General features: G+C 39.6%; 1 protein-coding gene across 2 annotated transcripts in view; it reads left to right on the top strand.

Moving 5' to 3' along the window:
- Nucleotides 1-13,130: 13,130 nt before the first annotated feature.
- LOC117394849 (numb-like protein) overlaps nucleotides 13,131-26,959 on the top strand; it is a 74,946-nt gene continuing 61,117 nt past the window's right edge. For both annotated transcript variants that reach the window (XM_033993536.3, XM_033993518.3), the window contains exon 1: nucleotides 13,131-13,367. The gene's annotated coding sequence lies outside the window, so the exon portion shown is untranslated. The remainder of the gene's footprint in view (nucleotides 13,368-26,959) is intronic.

The raw sequence follows: 26,959 nt of genomic DNA, 5'->3' as shown, positions 1-26,959 counted from the left end.
ATGGGTAATTGTATGTAAAAATAATGTGATATCTGTATAATGTGAAATAATGTATAATGTGATATCTTGTAACAATTGTAAGTCGCCCTGGATAAGGGCGTCTGTTAAGAAATAAATAATAATAATAATACACATAACAATATATCTACTGGGAGGAAGCAAGCAGACCTGGTACAAATAAACGCCAACTATTTCAAATGGTTGAAATATTTAAATATAAACGCAATTTATATTTTGTTTTTAAATATTCAAATATTAATTGCACAAAGTCAAATATTATTTGAAAATATTTAAATATATGTAAGTTATCTGAAAAAAAATAAAAACATCTTCACTATTCCTAAAGAGTTGATGAATTGCAATTACCACGTGGTGGTTGAGAAGGATTTCTAACAAGGAAAATGCTACACATGTTCAATTCCATAACTTCAATAACTGGCCATTGGTTAAAGACATTTTGCAGAATGCAGGATAATAATTAGGATCCTGTATGTTACAATTACATATTTATGAAGAGTTTAAAGTACTTCAGTGGATTTCAACTACTTTACTCACATTTAAATATTTTCATATAATAGTTGATTTCTGCAATCTGTATTTTATTATTTTCAAATAATAGTTACTTTTCACAAACCATATTTATAACTATATTTATCCCAGGTCTGGACGCAAGTCATTGAATCAGGCATCCCCATCTGTATGCTGTGTGGTTATTTTATTTTTGAAAAACTGTTAAAAATGTTGTTTATTTTACAAATTAATAAAGAACATAACCAAAGATTTGAGCATATCTTTGATACAGCTTCAGAAGTCTCCTCAGCTTCACTCTGTGCTGACAGCAGGATATCTGCGCTGTTACTCTGTATTTGTGCGCATGTGCCACAATACGGGCCTGAGCTCAGAAAACAGCAGTGTTCATAATAACTGCGTACTGTCATAATTTGTTGCTGTTTTCTTCAAGAGACATTGGGCAAAAACGAAATTTACTTCAAAAGTTTGATACATAATAATAATAATAATAATAATAATAATAATAATATGGGGATCTTTTTAAATTTAAAATCTATTAACATATAATAATAATAATAATAATAATAATAATAATAATAATAATAATAATAATAATAATAATAATAATAATAATAATAATAGTTACCTCTTTCTCCGGGAGATACTGTCAGACCGCTCACATTTATCCGGCTTCATCTCTACTGCAGCTGCCAGTCCTGCTTTCACCACTGAGGGGAGACACTGAGAATCAACACAGAGTCATTCCTGCTTTCACCACTGAGGGGAGACACTGAGAATCAACACAGAGTCATTCCTGCTCTCACCACTGAGGGGAGACACTGAGAATCAACACAGAGTCATTCCTGCTCACACCACTGAGGGGAGACACTGAGAATCAACACAGAGTCATTCCTGCTCTCACCACTGAGGGGAGACACTGAGAATCAACACAGAGTCATTCCTGCTCTCAACACTGAGGGGAGACACTGAGAATCAACACAGTCATTCCTGCTCTCACCACTGAGGGGAGACACTGAGAATCAACACAGTCATTCCTGCTCTCACCACTGAGGGGAGACACTGAGAATCATCACAGTCATTCCTGCTCTCACCACTGAGGGGAGACACTGAGAATCAACACAGAGTCATTCCTGCTCTCACCACTGAGGGGAGACACTGATAATCAACACAGTCATTCCTGCTCTCCCCACTGGGGGGAGACACTGTGCAGTTGCGTCTGTCTCGTATTTAAGTTATTATACACAGTGCCCCCGTCTCTTAGTTAATAAATATTCAAGGAGAATATGGTCGCTGCGACACTGTATTCTACATCTGCATGGAAAACTGTAGCGAGCGTATTTCTGGTCCTTCCTTAGCCATTCAAGTGATGTCAAACTGTCTAACATGCTGCTGTTGGCCCAAGTGATCATAAAAAATTGCATGACAAAAAACAAACGGGCAGACCAAGTCATTTCAAAAAGTATTATATGAGTCTGATGTTGCCTCTGGACTTGACTTGTAAATGTGCACTACCTATACCAGATACTGCGCATCCACTAGCCATATAATGATGGCAAAAGTCCCTAGATTTGTTTACATGTTTTAGGTTCAACTTTTCTATCCATTCGTTGGTAATTATTTGTTATTTCTTTTCCATTTTCTTTACTAAAAAATGGTTTGTTTTTAAAAAACATGTGTACAGCTGTTTTACTTTAAAAAAAAAAACAAAAAAACGTTTTTCTAAAAAGCCAAGAACATAAGTGGAAGAAAGTTACATTTAGTTATTTTATTTATTAAAGTCAAGATGTTCTATATATTTTTTTTTTTTACAGTTTTTTTCCCCCCCATTTGAACAATTTTTTAATGTCTGGTTTAAAATTAAATTAAACCAACTTAATGGAACCTATGGCTCCACGACAGCTTGTGTATGTCAGACCTGGGTAAGATATTAGTTACAATCGCAGCAGGGCTGGTCTGTGCCTCCACCGCCACGTTTAATCATTGTAACAGCGGTGATGGTAGCTGGCAGAGCAACAGCACAAGGAGTCTTCCAAACAGAAGCTTCTTCAAGGGGATTTTCTATACAGGGATCCATGGCAACAACAAACAAAGGGATTTTTACGAATCGCACAGCTACTTTAGAAAGGAATAGTGGCCGACACGTTTTAACGTGTCTACTTGGTAGACTAGCGAGCGAGTAAAACTAAAATGAATGGAAAATCGCCTCGCCAATACATTTCAGGCTGGCACACACCAGACGCGACGCGCCAGAACTATTACATTGCTATTGACAAAACTATGATCATGACTGGTACAAATTCGTCTACATCAATGATCCCCAATCCCTGTGTCTGCTGGGTTTCATTCCATCTGAGCTCTCAATTACTGAACTAGACCCTTAACTGAACTAATAATTTGCTGAATTAGCAGACGCCTTTTTAACCTTTGACCTTTTTAATTGTTTTCAGTTCTTACACCATTGCAGAGTTCAAGTTACTTATAAAATGTTATAGCCAACTTGAAATCTTCAACTGTCATGTGACTGGAGACATGCATACATTATCTCTATTAAAAAATGGACTCCATTGACTTTCATAGAGTTGGAGTCATAAATACTGGTACCCTGGCCTTATCTCAGTTAATTCACCAGATTTGTAACTACCACCTGGAAAGATGAATGAGTGTTCACCACACTCACAAGAGGCATCACTGCTGTGTATGTATAGTGTATCAAACAATATTTATAACACTTTGGGAAATAACATTGTTGCAAATAGAGGGTATGTAAACTTTTGACGACAACTGTGTGTGTGTGTGTGTGTGTCTGTGTATACATATCATTTAAAAAAACTGCTGTGTACCTACAAAATAAAAATGAAAAAGGTAATGTAGTACACAAAAATGTGAATAATCGATTAAAAAAATATATATTATCAGGTCGTTTCAGGTTACAATATTTTTTTTATCAATTATTAATATTTTTGTGTACCTACATTAACTTTTCCTTTGATTATGTATACTCTATATAACACACACAAGGGAGGCTGTGTGGTTCAGTGGTTAAAGAAATGGGCTTGTAACCAGGAGGACCTTGGTTCAAATCCCACCTCAGTCACTGACTCACTGTGTGACCCTAAGCAAGTCACTTAACCTCCTTGTGCTCCGTCTTTCGGGTGAGACGTTGCAAGTGACTCTGCAGCTGATGCATAGTTCACACACCCTAGTCTCTGTAAGTCGCCTTGGATAAAGGCGTCTGCTAAATAAACTAATAATAACACAAGGTATTCCATTGGTGTGCATACAATGTCCATGCCAATTTTTTGAAAACAAGACAGCCCCATAAGCATTGTACTTTTTAACTATTTACAGAATACTTAAAAAAAACTGCTGCTACAGACATGATTAATTTATTATTAATAGTGTTTTAATTAAATTATACCAAATCACGTTTTTATTTACAATGAAAGGAACATACACTGTCGCCCAAATCATTTTGAACGATCTGATTGGCCAAATTAGTACGCGTAGTATTGAATTACAACGCGTACTAAATTAACTCGTTTTTTGACCCGGATGTACTGTATAGAAGGCCATCTGGGTCAAAAAACGTGTGCTGTTCGTACACGTTTCAAATAAATTACTACGTGTAGTACTGCCATACACTACGCGTCCTACTTTTACTACACCTACAAATTTGGGCCAATGCATTCTTTAGAAATGAAATAAGAGCCAATGAATTGAAAGAAAATAGTACGTGTAAATGATCCAATGAAAAGTCGCCTCACATTTTCCACGCTCTTCCAGAATTGATCAGGGAATCCGACTCTTTGAATATTTTTTAAAGCCGTCACAAACATACTTTTTTAAACTTGCCTTTCCAATTTTTTAAACTTCTGTTTCAACAATGTTTTTTTTTTATATGCCTGTACTTTTCCTGTATTATGGTTTTTTTTTTTCTGTTACTGAAAACTCCCAATAATCGCCTGGTCTTTTTTAAACAGCAAGTTATGAATAGTAATACAATGCGCGTCATAGTGGATGTGGTCTGTTTAGTGGGTTTGAATGTTTTTATCATTATTAACAGTGGTAGATGCAATTCAGTTTTTCAATGCAGAATCGTTCTTCTGCGTGTTCATGTTTTAACGTTTTGCATATCCTTGTTTACTTTCGCTTTATACTTTGAGGGTGTACAATACAGTGGCATTGTTATAAAATGAAACTGTTACCCTGACACACCCTTTTAACGGCGTTGCTGGAATGTTGCAATGTAGTTATGTTAATGCTATAAGGTTGTATGTTAGTGGATTCTCCATGACTGCATCTGAAGTATTTGAATATGTTAGTGATGTTACATAATAAACGCTGGGTCTCAACAGTCAGCGGGGCTTCTGGCAAATATTATAAAGAAACGCCCCCCGGCGCTATACAAAATACAATTATTATTATTATTATTATTATTATTATTATTATTATTATTATTATTATTATATACTCAGCAAACGTATGCTTCTAGCGCAGAAGAAAATCTCTCGCCGCCATATTTGCAATATTCCTTATTTTAAATTGATGTCTTCTCTGAATGATTGTCTTTTGGCTGCTGAATTACACTGTGAATACGAAGCAATTACAAGCGAACACGTTGTCATGACAAGCCGCTAGTGTAAAATGACGAGTCACCAACGTAAGAAATACGTAGCTCGTTGTCATTTTTATTCGAACACTTACCGATTAAAATCGGTACACGTAGCCATTCCTGTGCTCTGATTGGTCCAAATGAGTACGTGTCGCGAATATTCGAAACGTACTACCGCACCACGCGTTTCTGACCCAGATGGCCTTCAGCACATCTGCATTTTATTTTTCTCGTTTTGTCTTTGCTATTTGTGTAGCAGTTTCACGAGTAAATTATAAACTCGCTCCAAACACAGGGATGGAAAGACGGCTACAGAGCAAAACAATTAAACACTTAGCGCTAGGTTTGTGACTTAAAAATACTTTTTACAAGTAACTCTTTGGACTGACAATCAGCCGTTGTCGTTGCGTCACAATAAGTGTTCAAAACGCACACAATGAAAGGTTACCTAATTTTAAAGCAATCAATTTTATGTAAAAAAAAAAAAAAAAAACATGGACAATATATCATTAAATGTAACTTGTCACTGCGAGTATAATATCGCTATTTGTAATATTATAATCATTCTGCGTCTGGCTTCGCTTCCTTACCACTTTCCAAAGTCCTCTCCCAAACTGCGTCTCCTTTGCCAGTCCAGTTCCAGCCGCGGTTAGCGAGCTGATTGGCTACACTATCACCTGCGATTCCATTTCGACCAATCAAAAATCTCACGTCACAATTGGGAGCTGGCTATTGGATAAATCTGCTGTTGCTATCCGAGGGGCACGTTTCGGGCAAGTTCTGCGATCGCGACGTGCTGGCGAGGGCTGGGAGCGTTCAGAAGCCATCGGAAGTGCGTTCGCTTGCGAGCTGCGTTGAGAGAAATCAGTAACTCGATAATCAATTATATACAGCAGCAGCAGGTACGCCGAGGAAAACCAGTAAACACGTTTTTAAATACTGGTGAAGTAGCTGATGCTGCAGGTGTTGAGAGATAATTGGAATAAGTAAAGGAAGCGCAGATAGCTTTCTGATGCCTTTAACCCAACTTAAGTAAACACGGCTTGTTATCAATGTTACACAACTTGCTAATACAATGCATTATAATTATTATTATCTGCAAAGATCACAATTTGCCCAAATGAAACTGCCGTTTGTACTCCCGGGGTATCAAATCATAGCATCTAACACGGACATTTTGGCATATGAGATGGTTTTAATATAACGAAATCAAAACCCTTTGCTGCAGGTCCTCATTCACACACACACGCACACACACACGCACACACGCACGCACACTGACACACACACACACACACACACATACATACACACACTCACACACTGACACACACACACACACTGACACACACACACACTGACACACACACACACTGACACACACACACGCACACACATACAAACACTGACACACACACACGCACGCACACACACACACTGACACACACACACACTGACACGTGTTTTTTTTAATCGTTTTACAGCAGCAGCTGGGGATTAGACTACAGATCATTGGAAAGAAAATGTCTTGTGCTGTTGCTAGCCAAGGGGCACTTATAAAAGTTGTGAGCTTGCGGGGACTCAGAGGTGTCATGCGAGCGTTTCATCAAACATGGGCTTTACAAAAAGAGCCAGGGGTATAACACAGTTTAACTCTTTATTTTAGAGCGTCCATCCGAATACATGTCCCAAGATTTGATACATACTTACAACCTCGAGTTAAGTTTGATACATTTCACCTGATTTCCACAAAGAATTACACCTTGTGTCAAATATAAATTAACCAATGAACACAAACTGCTAAATAAGCACAGCATTCTGCGAATGTCCAAAGTACAAATACCATATAACTTCAATTTGGCGTCGCGGCGTTTATTTAAATTGATCAAAATGACTGCAGACCTTAAACGAGGGTGGCGACTATAGGAGGGCAGCCTTTATTAATAATACTATGCTGTACAAACGCTGCAATATTTTATTATGATTTAAGGCATTTTAGACACGTTCCCATGAGAGGCTCCGATCTGCAGCACTATACTCGTGTGTGTTTTGGGGGCTTGAATTCAGTACATTGACTGACAGTTAACGAGAGCCTATTAGGTGGGAGTTGGGAGGTCAGGTGAGTACTGTATCAGCGAATCTGGAGTGTGTATTGGTTAGGTAGGAGGCGGGACAAGAAGAGGAGCGAGAACGGTAGTTGAGTGTGATGCAGTTGTTTTTCTTAACGAAAAATATTACCTCTGAATATCGGTTTGATTTCTGTTAAAACTAAAATATATCCTACTCGTTTTTTGTTTTTTTTTCTCACTGTAATTTACCTGCTTGTTTGTAATTTCTCTGTAAGAGACACCGAAACTAACTATTCTCATAGATAGTAAGCAAGTTTTTTTTAAAAATATATAATTGTACAGGACTGATAAAATTCTAATTGAATAAAAAACAAAACAACGAAACCCCCTACAAGAAGATATCTTCAGCCAGCTTTCGAATAGCGCTTAGAGTGACCGGCAAAGCTCCAAGTTCCCCGGTTTATCCCCTGCTGTGTTGGCACCAAACTCTGCTGGAAAAAAGGGACGTGAAGGACTGCTGTGCTGTAAGTAGTTCATCTTGGGTTGTCTGTCGGGACTGTACTATAAATTAACATTTCCTGACTAAGGTGTGTGTACATTAGTTTGTATTACATGCTGGATTGAGGTTGGGGTCTCTTCGGGGGGTCATGTACATAGCCAGAGTTGTGCGTTTCTTTATTTATCTTTTGAGCAGGGTTAGAAAAAAATACCTTTACATTTCTTTATTGAGAGCGGCGTTTATTTTTTTATTTTTTTATTTTTATTTATTTTTATTTTTTTAAAATTTTAGTCGTCGCCAATTATTTTTACCCCGGTTTTCACCCCAATTTAATTATTATCTGTATCCCTGGCTCACCGCTCGCAACCCCCCCGCCGACTCAGGAAACGGAGGCTGAAACACGCGTCCTCCGAAACGTGCTCCTTCCAAGCCGTCATTTTTCGCACTGCAGATCCACAGCAATGCTACCAGACCTATAGTGCCGGAGGACAACACAGATCTGGCGGCTCAGCTGCAGAGCCACAGGCGCCCTATCGGCCACAGGGGTCGCTGATGCGCGGTGAGCCGTGGATTCCCCTGCCGACCTAAGCCCTCCCTACCCGGGCAGCGCTCAGCCAATTGTGCGCCGCCCCCTAGGAACTCTCGGTCACGGTCAGCTGTGACATAGCCTGGATTCAAACCAGCGATCTCCAGGCTATAGGGCACATCCTGCGAGGAGCGCCTTTACTGGATGCGCCACTCGGGAGCCCCTGAGAGCGGCGTTTATTAAAAAGCAGATATCTAAGTGAGGTGTTAATTCGAAGTAATACGGTATTTAGCACAGTTTTAAATGACGTGTTTACAGGGATAATCACGAGTACACTCATGTTGGCAAATTTGTCAACCCCAGCCAGCAGCTGTATGCAGGTATGTTTCAACCTGTTTCATGCACAAGATGAACCTTTCATTTGCCCAGCTAATACCAACATTTGCATTATTATTAGCAGACGCCCTTATCCAGGGCGACTTAGAATTGTTACAAGATATCACATTATTTTTACATACAATTACCCATTTATACAGTTGGGTTTTTACTGGAGCAATCTAGGTAAAGTACCTTGCTGAAGCGTACAGCAGCAGCGTCCCCCACCTGGGATTGAACCCACAACCCTCCGGTCAAGAGTCCAGAGCCCTAACCACTACTACACCGCTGCCCGAAAATATGTTTGAAAAATATATCCATTGATTTTCACTTATAACATTGCCTAATCATTTATTTCATTATAAATGGATATTTAAGCAATGTAACTTTTTCAAACAGTAATTATAACAGTGCATTTCAATCAGAATGCATTTCATTCCAACTTACTTAAGTAGACCTTTAATTGAACTATAATTTGCTTAATTTGACCTTTTTAATTGTTTTCAGCTCTTACACCGTTTCCGAGTTCACGTTGCTTATCAAATGTTACAGCTAACTTGAAATCTGCAACTGTTTAAGAGCTGAAAACAAGTCAAAAGGTTTAATTGAGCAAAAGGTCAGTTCAATTAAGGGGTTAAGTAATTGATAACTCAGTTGGAATGAAAACCAGCTGACAGTTGCCTTGAATCAAAGCTTTTTCTGACATCGGGATCGCTTTTGTGGCAGAATTTTAACTTTTGAACTGTTTTTCATATTCCGAGCAAAAACCAAAAATGGCCAGGAAGGATGAGAACAGCCGCAAAAAGACAGTATGAGGAATGCTATGCAAATTAAGTGGGTACCTAATTAACATACCCCCGTGCGAAAAATGGGAACCTATTTCCAGCAGGCCCTGTTTGATAGAGATGGAGCCCAATGTGCTGCGATTTCGAAATCGCTCTCGAAAGTAATTATTTACTGTGTTTATTTTCTCATTTGATTTTGCTCTTACTACTGACTTTATTGTATTTTATAACTGCTGTTATCTGCAACGTGATATTTTGTCAGCTGTAAGTCACCCTGGTTAAGAGCGTCTGCTAAGAAATAAAAATAATAATACAAATTAGGCTACATTAAAACAGGAGCTCTCTAACGTTTTACATGTTTTCTCTTTGTCTTACTTGCTTTATTGTTATGTTCTCTGACATGTATCGTCTCTTGTTTCTCTCTCTCCTCGTCTGTTTTATTTTTCTTAGCCTTTACTACCTTTCCATCCCACCTGTCCATTGATTGAAATACTGGAATTACATCATTTGCGTCATTAACATATACGTTTCTCATTTAAATACTGAATAGTCATACCGCCACCTTTATGTAAATTGCACCCATTCCACCTGCTGGAAAACAGCAGAAAAGTGATGGAAACAGCATTCGGGATAAGAATCGGGTTAAAACAGGGAGGTTCGGACTGGTAGACACTTTCGATATTCAGGGCCGGTGGGTCCCCAGGACCAGGATTGGAAAACCCTGCATAGTGTAATACCTGAAATCCAGAATTGAAAAAAATGACAAGAATCTAAAATCAAAATAGGGTCAAGGGAACCCCAAAACGCACAGCACAGCCCTGCACATGAGCCTAAATCTGTGGTACAAGTCTGTGGTACCGTTCTTTAGAACATGTATAAATAATTGTACCTGGCATCAGCAATAATAGTTTCTTGCAATTACGTCACATAGCAACTGTCGCCGACTTCATTGTGGATCTGGTTAGAATAGAAAATCATTGTGTTTGAAAACCATATTTTATTCATTTGTTAAGAAAACTTTCTAACCCTAAATGTGATTATACTGTGTGTCTGGGGGGTGGGGGGGGGGGGGGGGGGGGGAATCAAAAAGTGGGAGACGTAATTGCATATAGGTCGTAGGGGGGGTGGGGATGGGGGGACTGCTGTCACAAATTTCAGTCAAAATCGGCGACATCGCAGCCCTGTGAAAGTTATGACACCCAAATTGTAATCTGTGAGGGGCCTGCGACTGTGATTCAGTGCAAATCGCTTTTATGAAACAGCCCCAGTCTAAGTGGTTTCTTACTAGTTTTAGAGATGTTACTGGTGTTTTTATTTTTCATGTTGAAAGCGGTTTGGAGTTAACGACTCTGTGAATCCTCCCAGCTAGCTAACAGCTCTGAGAGAGCCGATCCCTCAGGAGAGCTGGAATGGAATATTTCCCATGTGATGGATAGTGGCTCCTTCAGGGAAGCGTTATTGAAATGAACTCCTGATGGGTTTATAAATCTCTGCTTCTCTCTCTCTGTCTGTCACAGGTGTAACCAGTCCAGTGAGGAGGGGAGGAGGAGCTGCAGAGATCAGATACAGAGACTGGATACAGCATCTCCACACTGTGAGGGAATAAGACGAGAGACACAGAGACTGGATACAGCATCTCCACACTGTGAGGGAATAAGAAGAGAGACACAGAGACTGGATACAGCATCTCCACACTGTAAGGGAATAAGAAGAGAGACACAGAGACTGGATACAGCATCTCCACACTGTGAGGGAATAAGAGACACAGAGACTGGATACAGCATCTCCACACTGTGAGGGAATAAGACGAGAGACACAGAGACTGGATACAGCATCGCCACACTGTGAGGGAATAAGAGACACAGAGACTGGATACAGCATCTCCACACTGTGAGGGAATAAGAAGAGACATTTCTGGGCAGTTATTGTTCTGTTATTAAAAATAAATATCCATATTTGTAATATGAAAAGATGACCTCCCTTCAGAACTCGTAATCATTGACTTCATCGCTGTGGGTATCATGTCTGCACTCATACAGAATTCAGGGACTCAATTAACACACACCAACTCTAAATCAATAACATGAAGGGTCCTTTTGAAATTACGAACGGTACACATCATGAAATAAAATGAAGAGATAACAAAACATACATAAAAAAACAGAGCCCCCCATTATATTTACACTTATATAATCAGTGTAACATTCGAGCTGTGATGAGCAAAGCTGTTCCGTCCAGTCCAGGTCTTTGTCCCAGCCCTGTTCTAAATTGTTCAGCTAAACCTCCACCCATGTCCAGTAATGGCCCTCTATTCCACTCCTGCAGACCAGTCAAGCGTTTGAGCACCAAAACACGGAGGACCACCCAGAGCTTAGCTGGCATGTGTTCATGACACTAACATCAAATAAACTGTATCAGTCATGCTCACAGCTCACCACAAGAGGGCGCTAAAACGCTACATACCAAAGCGCAGACAGGCATCTGAGCCCAAGAACACTTCCTAAGCAGAGTCCGTATCCCTTGGCTACATTAGATGGAAATCACCGACTGGCTGTTGCAAGAATCATTTTATGTCTGTGTGTTTTGTAGGTGCAGAATTTAATTTGTAATGTTTGCATAATAAGAAGTTGGTCACATAGCAGATGAGCTCAGCCAGGCAAACAAACGTAGCATTACATTTTAATAATGGCACCACTACCCTTAGTACCAAAAAACAAAACCAACAACAGCAATAATACAAACGGGCATAATCATAGCTTTGTTATTTAATAGGGATAGTGATGCCATAATTAATATGATTACCAGGTTTGGTATTGTAATACTAGTGAGCCCAGAACAAAACAAGTTAGGGAAGACTTAAGCAAATTCTTTACAATTCTGCCGGCTGGTTTCATAGGCCCTGATTAGCACTAATCTTGGACAATCTTGGTCAATAAAGCTAATGCAGGACTAGAAGACAGCTGGACATTGAGTGGAGATCAGCTAAGAGGTAGGAGACCGTTCTTTACACAAAGAGTGGCAAGTGTATGGAATAGGGCACCAAGGCAAGTGGATGTAATGTGAGCACTGTGTTACCCAATCCTCGCAGCAGAAAGCGTTTTCTAAGGGCTTAATTCAACAACATAAACCAACTCATTTTAAATTGTCCTGCAAAAGTGAATACTTGTTATACTTTTGAAACTGTCAAGTCCACTTCCAAGTTTTAAAAATCAGTCCCAAACTGTGAACAAGGCATTCTTCTTTACAGGAATTTCTATATTTCGGTTGCAGGGATCTGTGTGCACTACCGCCCCCTATTGGGAGGTTCAGAAAGTATATCAAATCAAGTGCTCCGGTGAACCAGTTTACAATTACAGTCGTTAACAAACGTTTCTGGGCCACCCACATTGGTAGACCATCCTTCCATTCTGATAATATATGATTGTTAGGAGATATATTCTGTGGTGTACTTTGAAAATGCACATATTAATTCTACTCATAGTAGAAAATATTATTTTTAAAAAGTCATCTAAGACGAACAGTGTTAGTAAATAACAACAAAAAGGACTATAACATATAAAAAGGCATACAGCATCCGATTAACATTATAGATTAACATTATAAAAAAAAACATCTTAAAATAATTCGGCAGGGAACAGGTTAATTTAAGGATCCATTCGTTTCTTATTAGATATCAATAAATGCTATTTACATATTCAATCCTACTGGTCCAATCAGAAGGGACGTGGGCGTGGCTCGCTAGCTGGGCTGTGACAAAAATCTGAGCCAGCAACTGGCACAACAAAGCGTTAAGACTGCCACAAAGTAGCCGAGATTTATTTTATTTTATTTTATTACTTAAAGGAGAGAAAGCCGACTCAGTTCTGGACTGGTTATTTTATTTTATCAACAATAAGATAATACCAGTATCAGGATTTTTTTTTTGGATTACACTAAGGGAAGATATATCAAAAGCCCTTCTGGTTAAACTGTAAGTAAAACGCATTATTTTCTCCTCGATTTCTATTGCATTGCAGTATTATCTATTGCAAAGCAAGCTGGGTATGTTCAGAAGAATTCAAACATTTAGTTTGTCTGTTATTATACATGGCGTTTAAAAGAACACCCCTAGATTTAAGTTGCACGCAGAAGCTTGAGACATTAAGAAATTGGGTTTTTGACGGCGGCTTGTACTGACGCTTGTGGTTGGGTGGATGGACACTGGAAAAAATGGGAATGTTGTGAAATGTTGCACCCTGATTCAGTGTGAAATGGAATGGAAGGAGCGAGCTCCCTGGCCGCATAGCTCTGGCCTTTTTTTCTAAAACTCCACATCGGTTATGATCTGCTGTAAGATGTGTGATGGTCGGGGTCCACATTTACAGCAGTACGTCATAGCATTTTTTATTAACCCCCCAGGCTAACAACTCACGCATGCCAATGAAAAATGATAGAAACATGGGGCTTGGAAGCTTAAGTGACCAATACTGCGTGTATAGCTGCGTAGCAGGACTGGGGTCCGATTAGCGTGCTGTAGAGCGTTCCAAAAATGTGCGCTTAATAATATCGATGTTTCTGCTTACTGTATATGATAATCTAATAATAGTAATAGCCATATGATTTATTTTTTTTATGGTGGAGTACTAAATATGGACCGAATTCTAACTGATCCGGACCCGAACCCTTATATTATGTTTTTTAATGCTTGATTTCTTAGTTTCCCCCTGGAGTCTCGCATTGCAGCACAGTGTTACTTTTGAACGGCAGTGGTCTCTCTCCCCCAGCTTGGTAAACTTTTAGAACACTTTCTCGAAACTTAAGGCCCATTAAATACATTTTTCTCTTTCTTCAACTCTTTAGGTTTTTAATATAGCTCTTTCTCTTTCTGTAAATTTAAAGGCCAATTCAATAATTTATAAAGCTTAGCGTGTCTGTCGAATTCAGGTCCACACTGTGTTTCAACATCCTCCCGTTTTTTAAAGCGTGACTAACCACCGCAATTGTTTATTCAGCTGAGCTGACACAATACTGAATGGTACTTGATATAACATCAGGCACCTCACACAAACCATTCTGATTCATGTATCAGTACTTCAGACCTACTTGGTCCCTAACCGTGTTTGTTTACCTCACCCCCCTCATGTCTCTCTAATAATAGTGACATTACACATAGGGTTACCATGTGGCTCCAGATTAACCGGACGCTGTGAGACAGAACGGGATTTCAAACTTGCCCCTAAATTGAAATAAATGAAGGTGTAAATGAACCATCCTTAGCTACAATTAATAATGGTGCTTAAATACCCGCATGCGCGTCAAATAATTGTATTATACTAAGAATGAATTGCAGCCAGTCGCTATTTTTTTCTGTTTGTTAAAATTCAATCGCCCATATTATTCTGCAAATACAATCGCATCATCATCTCGTTGCTCTGTCAATAGATTAGCTATTCGTTCATTAAGATCTGATCAGAAGCAGCTGATCAGTGTGAATTGTTTGCTGCGCCCAAGCAATTCCACCACAGCAGGATTAATCTCAGCAAAGGTGGAGCTCATTTATACGTGAATTACTTTCAATTTAAGGGGGATTTTGAAATCACGGTCTGTCTCAAAGCGTCCGGTTAATCTGGAGCCATATGGTAACCCTATTACACAGCCTCTTTCCAGGTGGATGTCAATTGAGAACCAGTCACTACTGCTCTGCAAATTCATCCAATCCCTTCCTTATTTACACTGCTAGGAGTTAATGATCCACCAGGAGGTCCTTACTGGCAGATAGTGGCCTGCAGGTTGGGCTGAGGGCCTCAACAAAGGTTATTATCTGACCTATAAGGACCGGCACGGCGGTCATTACTACTATGAAGCGTATCATTTTGATATTTCATTTAAAAAAAAAAAAAACTCCTAAAAATCTCCCTACACCAATCTTCCATATAGAGTGTTGGGTGACCAACTGGCTACTTCACAATAGGACAAAGAGAGGCGAAGCAACATCCAGGCTTTCATTGGCTAGTTAACAACATTCAAGGTTATTTCAGCCAATAGAAGCACAGATAACCAATCCCCCTCAGTCAGTAAAATATCCTGACTAAGCGGTTGTCCCAATTAGAAAGGCAGTTGAGATGACCTGAGTCACACTTTTTTGTGTCACAGTATGATTAAAGGTTAAATACATCATTTAAAATACAAGTCAATAGTTTTTATTTTTTTATTCTTAAACAAAATGAATCGTGTTTTTTTTTTTTAAATTTCTTATGAAATCCCTTCTTATCACAAGGCGAGGCACCTGCAATGTTGATACGCCATGTGTGGTTTATGCAATTTACGCAAGTCTCAGCTGATCACTGTGCTAGGAGAATCTGTCTTACTGTGAAAAGCGATCTCCGTTCATCGTTTGAAAATACTGTATCCCAATTAAACGAAGTGATGTCCCAATTAAACTACATAAATAGCATTGGGAAGAAGAGTCTCCCAGAGCTGTATCCCATTCAAGCAGAAATCCCGATTATGCGTATCCCGATTAGGCAGCAGCGTCTGTATTCACAAATCATGTCAAATTATTCCAAAAATACCCGCCCTCTGTTTCAATTTGACAAATTTAAAAGCTCACATCCGGTTTAAGAAGCCGTGAGAGAGAGTACTGTAGTTAAGGAAAGTTAACGGAGAGTGAAGAGAGAGGATAGTAAATTGAGATTAGTGCTGTTCTGTACAACAGTTGAAATGATCAAACTCTTTACTGCGAAGGAAATACATATTTTTTGCCATCCATTCATTTTATTTGGTTGTATCAATGATTTGCAGACGTGTTTATTTACTGACACCGGGCCCCCATCGTACCGTAGTTCTGCTTTTGTTTTCCTTGTCGCATTTACTGGGTGATAAATGACAGCGATGCAGTGTCTACGGTACGTGGGTTTAACAGTTTGAAATCTGCGCTTGAACCTGAAAAGGGTTTTCAAACACACCACACATCGTGCTCAAGCTGTTGCTGCTTGGAGTTCAAATGGAGACAGGCAATGGGAGAAACCATTGGGTCACTGTTTTACAAGTGGGCTTTTCATAAACTATTTGAATAAACTCTACAGAAAGACTCTACATTAGCAGAGATAGTGAAGACCACAGAATGCAAAGTATGCATCAAAAGATATAAAATGAGGTGATAGAGACCTTAAGTAAAATACTTAATCAAATTAAAGACAAATATAAGCATTGTGAATCCAGTGGGTACTGTATCAAAAGTGATGGGACAGGAGTTAAGTGCAATGTTGAAAATCTGTCCATCATGGTAAGATTTGTTAGCGATTATGTACCCGAGGAATGTCTGATTGGCTTGCTTGAATTGCATCAGTTGGATGCAGAATACATTACAGCTCAGATAATAAAACGTCTCTCTGAAGTAGGCTTTAATGCTGACAGCATCATCAGCCTGTGCTATGACTGTGCATCAGTGATGAGAGGGGTTAATGGAGGTGTGCAGGCTTTACTGCAAAAAAAACCAGGAAGGCACATTCCATACATACATTGATACAACCGTCACCTGCACCATGTGGAAAGAGATTTTTTGATCTTTGCAATTCTCTTGTATGCATTCTTTCATCGCCACTACATTACTCAAAGCTACAATGGCCGTTCACTAAAGAGGTTGAGGAAATTCGCTGGACAAGCCATTTTGAAGTGACCAAATGTGTTGATCATCAGTCAGAAGAGGATGATTATGCACAGAAGCATCTGGACTTCTTTCTCCACTTAAGAGACAGAACTTCTTTGTTCTTGGAAAGTTCCTCGTCCATATTCTTGGTATTTTAAAGCCAGCCAGTGCTGTTCTTCAGTCACAATCTGTTGACTTGTGCTCTGCTAGTGAGATGATAAATGCATCAGTAGACGCATTAAAAAATCTTGGTAAAGATGAAGATTTCGTGCATCCTACAAAGAGACAGAGAACCATAAGTAAGCAGCTAGCTGATTCTGTAGTGTGTTCAACACTAGGACATGCAGACTCTAAGTCTGACTGTAGTCTGACATTAAAGAGACCCAAGTTAAACATTCCAGAGAGAGCCGTATCAGAGATGGAAAACAGATTTTCTGAAAAGGATCTGGATTTAATGAAGGCTTTGTCTCGCCTCCTACCCCAGTCCAGTACATGTTTTGATGCTACCATGTTAGAGCCTCTTTATGTGATAGAAGTTGACAAAAATGTCATAGCCAGTGAAATTGCCACAGCTAAACCTACGTTGCTTACAAAACTCAACAAAGATGCAGACTGTGCCACTGTTTGTAATCATCTGCATGGATTTAAATAGAATGGAAAGGCAGTTTAAGTTTTTAAAGGAATAAAAGACAGCACAAAGAGGTAGAGATAAAGACATCATCTCAAGTGCTGTACACATGGATGGCAGAGGCATTGAACACATCTAAAAGAACACTTAGTATTTGGTGTGTCACTCTGTATTTACTTTTGTTTATTGTGGAATTACCTGTCGGCCTATATTATTACTGCAATCAGCTAACAAAACTGATGTAAGTTTAAAAATGTTTGTATAAACTGGTTTGCTCAGCTTTTGATTATTCCCTATCTGTGCGCATTTCTTACTTCATAACACTAATAAGAAACAAGGTGTGTGTGTTAATTCTTAAATTAGCATTTTTGCATTGTTTAATCTATGCTAACTGGAACTGGTGTATTGGTTCATAGCTTGAGTAAATCTGTCTTTTATAGTGGCCCTCACAACATCTCTACTGGCCCTCGGTCTGAGAGCAGCTGGAGCCGGGCCTGCCCTCAGCCATGCAATTATACTGCTAAATGTGTAATTCTAGCCATGGAGGTATACTACAGCCCCAGATGTCATCAAACTGATGAGCAGTTTTGTTTTCTGGAATGACCTGATGTGCTGCATCTTGATTGGCTGAGGCAGTGTTCAATGATCTGTTTGATTTATAATACAGATTAGGTTACCATTTAGTGTTGGGTTGGGCTGAGAGGTAAAGGTAAAAATGATAATTGCTAATGATGGAAAGAGCAACTTGGTTTGGGAAATAAATTTAAGTGTTGTTGTCTTGCTGAACTGTTTAAATCTACTCACTTAGACGAATCAGATTTCTGGATGGGTGTGGCTAAGAGGTTACACGCACATCTAACAGGTTCATCAGAAGACTGGACATCTCAGAGCAGGTCTCTTGATTCTTTATTTCTTAGCAGACACCCTTATCCAGGGCGACTTACAATTGTTACAAGATATCACATTATACATTATTTCACATTATACAGATATCACATTATTTTTACATACAATTACCCATTTATACAGTTGGGTTTTTACTGGAGCAATCTAGGTAAAGTACCTTGCTCAAGGGTACAACAGCAGTGTCCCCCACTGGGGATTGAACCCACAACCCTCTGGTCAAGAGTCCAGAGCCCTAACCACTACTCCACACTGCTGCCCAATGAGTTGGGTCCCAAGATATGACCATTTGAAAATGAGGATCAACCTTCAAAATGTAGTTTACAAAATAGGTCTGCCATTTTACATAGGTACAGGATACAGGAACTGAATTAGGTTGTATTTTTTCTACTGAAATGCATTCAAAAGCATGCTAATAGCTTGTACCTGCGATGCCTAATAGAGTGGCCTTTGACCAGGGTGTCCAATCCCGGTCCTGGAGGCTCCATTCCACTCCAGGTTTAACAGGTAGAACGAGATGATGAACTACTTCAGGGTCTGGCTGGAGGCTTAATTGCTTCAACTAATCAATTTAGAACAGGGCTGGAGCAAAGTCAAGGGCCTGAAGGATCAACTTTGACCTTGAGTTTATTTAAAATACAGCTGGTGGAGATCAAAACAAGCACCCCAAGCAGGCCCCCAGAATTGTAGTTAAGATAGTTTATGGGATCGATCCATATGACTGAGAAGATGACTTGGTGATTTATGAGGTTTGTAGGAAGACCTTTAATCTCAGATGTCCAGAGACATGAAAATACAGGAGCTATTGTGCTTGCTGTAGAGAGCGCAAGCAAAGTTTGTTGAAAACCAAATTAAGCATGACAACTTTTCCTTTAATAAGGATTCTTAAAACAGAAAATACAAGCTTAGGTAATCGAAAAGCTCAAATCCATTTCTAAGTATACTTTAACTTGTAGCCATCAAAACTACCGTGAGAAACGTGTGGCACCTAAAACATGTCCTGATTTGTGTGACCTTAGGGGTTAATTTTGATTCTGAGGACCAAGTGAAGCAGTGGATGGGAATTCATTTTCATGTGTAAAAATACTCAGGGTGAGAGGTCACCATGATTGGGGATTTCAGGTTTTTACATATCTCATTGTGTGGCTCATCAGTTAAAGTATTGTGGTGAATGCATTTGAGTTGGCTATAGCAGGACCCCAGTGTGTGTTTTGTTCCACGCTGCCCTACAATAGGAAACTGGGTCACAAAATGACAGAGCAACAGAAAATATAAACAGGTTCTATTTCTCAGCCGCCAGAATATTGACCAATCAGAGAAGAGACTCCTTCTACTTTGTAAATAAGACATGAACAGTACATATTCTAAACAGTGAAAAATATGATGTAATTTTAGGCTAATTCTAGTTCCGACTGCCTGCTGATCTATGGTTGCAGATGATAACTAAACAGATTGCCCAAACTGTGAAGAAGATGCTCTGTTTGATCAGGTGAATGTGTTTTTCACGACTCATTCCAAGACCCTCAGAGTTCTCCCTTTGATAAGAAAGACAAAGTGACGAGAGCCTGTTTGAGGATCTCGCTTCTTTGGAAGAATAGGTGAGTTTGGTATAGCTTTTGTTTCTAATCATTCACAGTAACTGTCCCTGATGACATGGATATAGTGGAGTATTCATAGCTATGGATGTGGATTGAAATTCATAGCCCCGGAAAGACGTTCCACACACACATGTGCATTCCCCTAGTTGTATGTATGTGAATGCTTAATCTTTTAAAACAGTAAAATACATTGCATTATTTCTGCTTCATGTCTGTAAAGTCCTAACATACAAGAAGACCTTCAGAAGCACTGAATCCCCAATCCTTTTCCATGGCACGTATATTTCATATGAATCAGCATTGGAAGCATTTGTAACGAATCTCCACCTATTAGCATAAGACCCATACTTGCGTCAAGACTACAGAGCTGGGTTCGGGTCCAGCCCTCGTCTCTCCCTTCAGTTGAATGGGTGGAGGTCCCAGTTCGTTCCACAATCCGGTGCAGACGGTATCAGTTGAGTCCCAGGACGCTGCTATGATGACGGGCCAGCATGTGAGCTGTGTTTGTTTCTTATGAATGTACTAATCTGCAAGAGGCCCTATGAACATGCTATTCATCAGGAAGGTGTCAGTCTGACAATAGCTGGAGCGCGTCCTGAATGAGAATGTGTTAATGCCTCTGTGTGTGTGTGTGAGAGAGAGAGAGAGAGAGAGAGAGAGAGAGAGAGAGAGAGAGAGCTGGTGAACTGCCAGAGAGCCCTGGGGAATAGGGACACCAGATGGATGGAGCTGAGACACAAGTAGCCCCTTGGAAACATTTGAGTACCGTATGTGTTTAACATTATACATTGTGGGTATATGCAGTCATACTGTTGAAGTGTCATATGCATTTAACATTAAATACATTGTAATTCAGTCATACTGTTGAAGCTGTCTTGGTTCAATGTTTAACAACATGGTGCAGAGACACAGTGCTCTGTTTTAATGGTGGCTTTTAATAACTCCTCTCTAAAATGCATCAACCTAGTTTTTTGCAAACCTTACTTCAATGCATTTCTGTTGTTTGAGAGAAGGCCCCCATGTAGGTTAATATAGACGTAATGAGAGGCTGTATTTAGCTCTGCTACTGTTTAGACCGTTGAAATAGACCACACAGAAAATATGCACCGTATTTAAGATATTTACTGTTAAAGTTTTTTACTCCCCAATTAAATCACATTTTGGGAGAGTTCCAATGTAACCCAAAATACCTCTGTACAGCAATAACCCCTGGCTGCAATGCACCTCATGAAATGAGAAGGCACTATAGAAGGTCTTGATGAGAGGGTTGTGACCCAATACCTGTCAGGGAGATTGGGACAAAGGCTTACTGTTTGGTTTCATGTGGAGTGCAAATGGAACAGAACAGCAGGTAATGATTGTGAGCAGTGTCTTCAAGACACTAAGTCTGTGATGAGGAATCAATATATAGGGTTGGTTCAGCAACACCAGCTGCGATGAAACATAATTAACACCCACTGGTGAAGATATGAATAATAACTTGCATAGGCCTAAACATTAATAACAAAAATGCCAAGAGAAAAAGAAATGCTGAAAATGTTTTAGTAAATGTTCATGCTTAGTGTTAAATCACTAACGTGTTGGCATTGAAAATGTATAATGATACCAAAATCCCCGACACCATTGCATTTCCAATACCTCCAGTGTGTCCTCCCGCAGTGTCCTCCACAATGTGTAAAAGTGTCTGTTTTCTAGTGATGGATTGTACTACACTAGCCTTTATAGCCTTACGGAGACAGTGATTTCGTTTGTTAAATGGTAGATACGGGCAGATTGATTGCATTGCATTGCTGTTGCCTCTTGGTTCTGCAGACTGGATTGGTTGCAGTCTACGCTCTCCTGTGGTGCGTTGGCTGTGCTGTTCAGGTGCTGGACAGATGTGGGCTAGTAGTACTTGGGATGAAGGATTGGGAAGGGCAGGCTGTGAGCTCCAAAACAGGCAGACCACAAGATCTGCTCCGAGGGAGAGTGGGGGAGGGGAGGGAGAGAAAAAAAAAAGAAACGTTGTCCTACAGAAATACAGAGCAAAACACATGCTCGCATTACTACAGATGGGATATTAAGAGGATGCCTTTGGAGCGAGCCAGCCCTGATAGTGCAGGGATCTAATATTCCAGACGGCGTGGAGTCCCTGAGAAATGTGTCCCGACGCTTATCTCTCCTGTGATCTCAGAGCTGGACCTGGCAGGTGTAAGAAGCAGGTGAATGAAATAACAACATGAAAACGGGCCCCTTCAACAGACTGGAGGAAAGGAAGGCACAGAGTGATCCTTTGAGGAGAAATACCCATCGGGGGTTTTTGGTTCAGGTTTAATTTTACCACTAATGTGAAGCATTAGTGGTAAAAGATTTGAGGGTATGGAATTGGTTCCCTAGCCATGAATCATTGGGATCCTTAAAGACCCTACTTGACAACGTTTTGAGATCAGTCTAATACTGGTTGTCCGAATGGCCTCTCTCGTTTTGTAAATGTTCTTATTACATTATTCTTTATGTATTAATTCCAGTTCTGTACAGCTGTGGCCAAAAGTTTTGCATCACCCCATAGAATTAACTCATTTTGCAAAGTTGATCCTTAAACATGCTTTCAGTTTAAACAGGACAGGCCTGTGTGTTTATTTCTTTACACAAAACAAAACCTAACTCCTTCCAGGAGCTCTAACTAAACTCCAGGAGTTCTAACTATAGCGGACGTCTAAGCCGTTTTTGGTAAGGCCCTACTGATTTAGAATGATTTACTATAAATTAAAGTTAACCGGTCGAACTCACTGTGTTTTAAAGCGTTCTCTTATGTATTTAGTTAGAAAATGATGAACAGGCCATATAAACAGACGCCGCATCTCGGTTCACTTTTTTCATTCATTTATTTATTTATTTATTTATTTAAAACAAAATAACCCCAACCTTGGGCTCGCAGTTTGTTTCATTTTGGTGCCAGCCCAGTTTCTTCATCCTGTATAGACTGTGCTGCCTCGGGCACACACTCACTCTCCCCCCCTGGCTGACCCATTGGAAACAAAACCTCCCACTGCAAGTAAACTGTCTACTTTTAATCTCGCTGCCTAAAATCCTTCCTGTAGTTACACCCTAATAAATCCACAAAATGGGGGAATGAAATGTCTAATCTTGTTTCAATTGAAACCGCACAAGATTTTAAATCGAGTTCTGTTGATGCAATGTGACTAGACCATTTCCCATTATCGTGATTATCAAATAAGAGAAGTTTGGGAACAAGAAAAGTCCATTCGGCCCATCAAGGCTTGTCCCTTGTTGTTGATATTATTATTATTACTTATTTATTTATTTATTTATTTATTAATTACTTAGCAGACGCCCTTATCCAGGGCGACTTACAGTCGTAAACAAAAATACATTTCAAGAGTCACAGTACAAGTATTAATACAATTAAGAGCAAGATAAAATACAATGACTTCGGTTCTAGCAAGTACAAGTATAACACAAAATACGATTCAGTAACGGAGCAGATAACAGTGTCAGTGATAGTTACATCAGGATATAATTAAATACAAAATACTACAGATTAAATAACACTTCACGCACCATTCTCCCCGACTGGAGGGAACTCATTTAAAAGCGCAGAATCTAGTCTTTTTTTTTTTTAATGTTCCCAGTGTTTTAGATCCTACTACTTCACCTGGTAGGCTATTCCATGCATTTATAACTCTGTGTAAAAACAGTGCTTCCTGCCTTCTGTTCTAAACTTCTTTTTACTCGATTCCCATTTATGTCCTCTTGTTTTTCTCTCTCTACTAAATGTGAAGTCACACCCTCTGATCTGATCATTCCTAGGACAAGGCTGTTAACACAAGCTTTCTCACACAGTCCAGGCAGCTACAGGAAGGGACAGTTCGAGTATCGAGTCCAGAGCCAGTATAGCAGGGGCGTGGCTACGTTGTCATGTAACCACTGCACTGCTGCACCAGATCAACAAGGCACAATTCTCTGCTTTCCTTCACTGCGTAATTAATTCCTTTGGAGACACGTGAGCTTTTTTAATTGACTCATCAAGTGACTGCTGGCACAGGGATTTGCATGTAAGCACGGTCTACGCACACGTGCTGCAGTTTGTAAGCAACTCTCCAATGATTCTTCACTTTGTTGGGACTTTTCCTATACACAAGCAGTGTGTGAACGTGCAAGCTTAATTCAGTGCAAACGTGCGATAAGCCCTCGTCCAGTAAAAAAAAAAATATATATATATATATATGCAAATGTCAAGCTTCTTGGACAACAACATATCCTCACTATCCTAAACAGCATAGGAAAAAGACATACTTTGTGAAGCATTTCATGGTTGTTTTTTTGTTTTGATTTGTTTTTCTTTTTCAAAGCAATTAGAAGGAGCACCCTAGCACAGTCTGTCATTCTACCAAGTAATACAGTAGAATTGTTGTCTGCCTTTGTCTTTTGTAGGTATTCACTTCAATTCAGGCCAAAAATGAACAATTAATCCAATTAAATTAAAAACTGTGATACAACATGTAATAAAACAGAAATTAAAAAAGACTGGGTTTAATTGTAAAATTAGAAAAACTAGTTTGTAAAAATAGAACAATTAAGTGTCTAAAAACAAAAAATATATAAAATTGGGAATTAAAAAAAAAAAGCAGTTTAGATTGTAAAATGGAAAAACTAAGATAAAAAAGCAATTTTGTAAAAAATATGTTTCCAATCTTGAATTAAAAACAGTAAGAATCCCAGCTTCCCTGACAGAGAAGGCAGAGCATTCCAGAATGTAGGAGCTGCAGAGCATTCCAGAATGTAGGAGCGGCAGAGCATTCCAGAATGTAGGAGCGGCAGAGCATTCCAGAATGTAGGAGCAGCAGAGCATTCCAGAATGTAGGAGCTGCAGAGCATTCCAGAATGTAGGAGCTGCAGAGCATTCCAGAATGTAGGAGCTGCAGAGCATTCCAGAATGTAGGAGCGGCAGAGCATTCCAGAATGTAGGAGCTGCAGAGCATTCCAGAATGTAGGAGCTGCAGAGCATTCCAGAATGTAGGAGCTTTACAAGAAAAGGCTTCAAGACCGTTCACAAAGCTGCTGCATTGACACTGTATTGAAACTGAACTTGACTGGTTACAGTCTCTTGCATTGAGTCGGTACAGCGATCACGTTCACAAACATGCATGCTTACAAACTCGCACATTTCTGTATTTGTTTGCTGGACACACCACCTCAACAATAATCAAAATGCTTTTTTGGAGATGTATTTAAAATCACTATTATTTCTAATGATTGAAGTGTTAGATTGAATTTTGCGGAGAAGGCACATTTTTATATGGCCTGCTAATGGTACTGATTAGCGTTCCAGAACCCCCTGCAGTGTTTACAAGAAACACATTTCATTCCCTTTGCTGTGTCCCGTGCTGTCCATACTGCAGCAATTTCTTTTCAACATACTCCTGTTTTATATTGTTTTTATTCACACATCATAGGTAAATAGACTAGGCAATTACTTTTTTAAACCTTTACTTGGGAATGTTCTCCAGGAGAGAGATTTTTCTAAAGATCTCGGTGAATCCAGTTCATGCTCCCTCTGATATATATGAGAGGGGTATTGTGGGAACAGAAAACCAGCATTTTTGCAGGAGGGAACTTGATTTGGATACACAAATGGTGCAAACCTTAGAAGACTTTTTCTTTTCTTTTTTTTCTCATGGCAAAATGCTCCCTAGTAAATGTTGAGAAATGTATTGCCCAATTGAGTTGTGAGACCCATGATGGGTGATTAAAAAATTCAAAACGATCAACAATATGTTTAAAAAAATGTATGGATAACCCGGGACACTGCAGAGGAAATGTTTCTTGTCAACTTTGTGGGATGTTCTGTAACACCTTTTTAAAAGGAGAAAGGGCATTGGAGTGTAACACCAAGAGGTTCAATAATATGCCTAACAAGGACAACCCAGGACTGGCTTACAGGGCAACGTTAACTTCACTGTTAATCCAAAACTCGGAGTACATGCAGGAGGCTATAGTGGTGTTGCTCGCTTCTGGACAAAAATTGCTTCTCTCATTCTTGGAGGTTTTTTTTCCGGTCTCCCCAATGATCATGAAACTCCAGATTGCTCTTTTGCACTGTAATTCACTACAGAGTGGAACCGCATATTGGAGATAAGAACTCACTGAGCCTGCCTGGTGGAGTAAAGATGGCTTAGTGGAGCAGTAGGTTAAGGCACAAGCCTTGGGTGTGGGCTCACATCAGTTTTATTGGGTCACAGAATATATTTGGTTGGACTTTTTAGCATGTAAGGCTTTGTTATAGGGCTGTGTATGAATGAAAAAAAAAAAAGTTTTTTCTCCATTCCCATTAAAAGTCCCTTTAGCTTCAGTGCGATTTATTTTCTGTCCTTGAATGTATAGTCATACTTCTCATTTCTTTTACATTCTCTCTTTGAAAAGTCTATGAAGCTGTAATAGACTTAATAGCAGCCTTCTTCTATAATGTATGCTTGTCGGTTCTCCCAAGCTTTTATTGCTAGAGTCCCTCTCCAATTAGAATACCACATAATACATGCTGTGCCATCCTGCTTTGCTAAAACTGAGACAGGTGAATGTACATCTGGGGACATGCATGGCAAAGAGGTGTAGTGCCTTCTCATCTGGAGACCTGCATGAAGGAGAGGTCTAGTGCCTTCTCATCTGGAGACCTGCATGAAGGAGAGGTCTAGTGCCTTCTCATCTGGAGACCTGCATGGAGGAGAGGTCTAGTGCCTTCTCATCTGGAGACCTGCATGGAGGAGAGGTCTAGTGCCTTCTCATCTGGAGACCTGCATGGAGGAGAG

Source organism: Acipenser ruthenus, chromosome 30, assembly GCF_902713425.1.
Source record: "Acipenser ruthenus chromosome 30, fAciRut3.2 maternal haplotype, whole genome shotgun sequence".
In the NCBI taxonomy this organism is placed as follows: Eukaryota; Metazoa; Chordata; class Actinopteri; order Acipenseriformes; family Acipenseridae; genus Acipenser; species Acipenser ruthenus.
The sequence above is the reverse complement of the archived record's forward strand: the minus strand, read 5'-3'. Positions and strand labels throughout refer to the sequence as shown.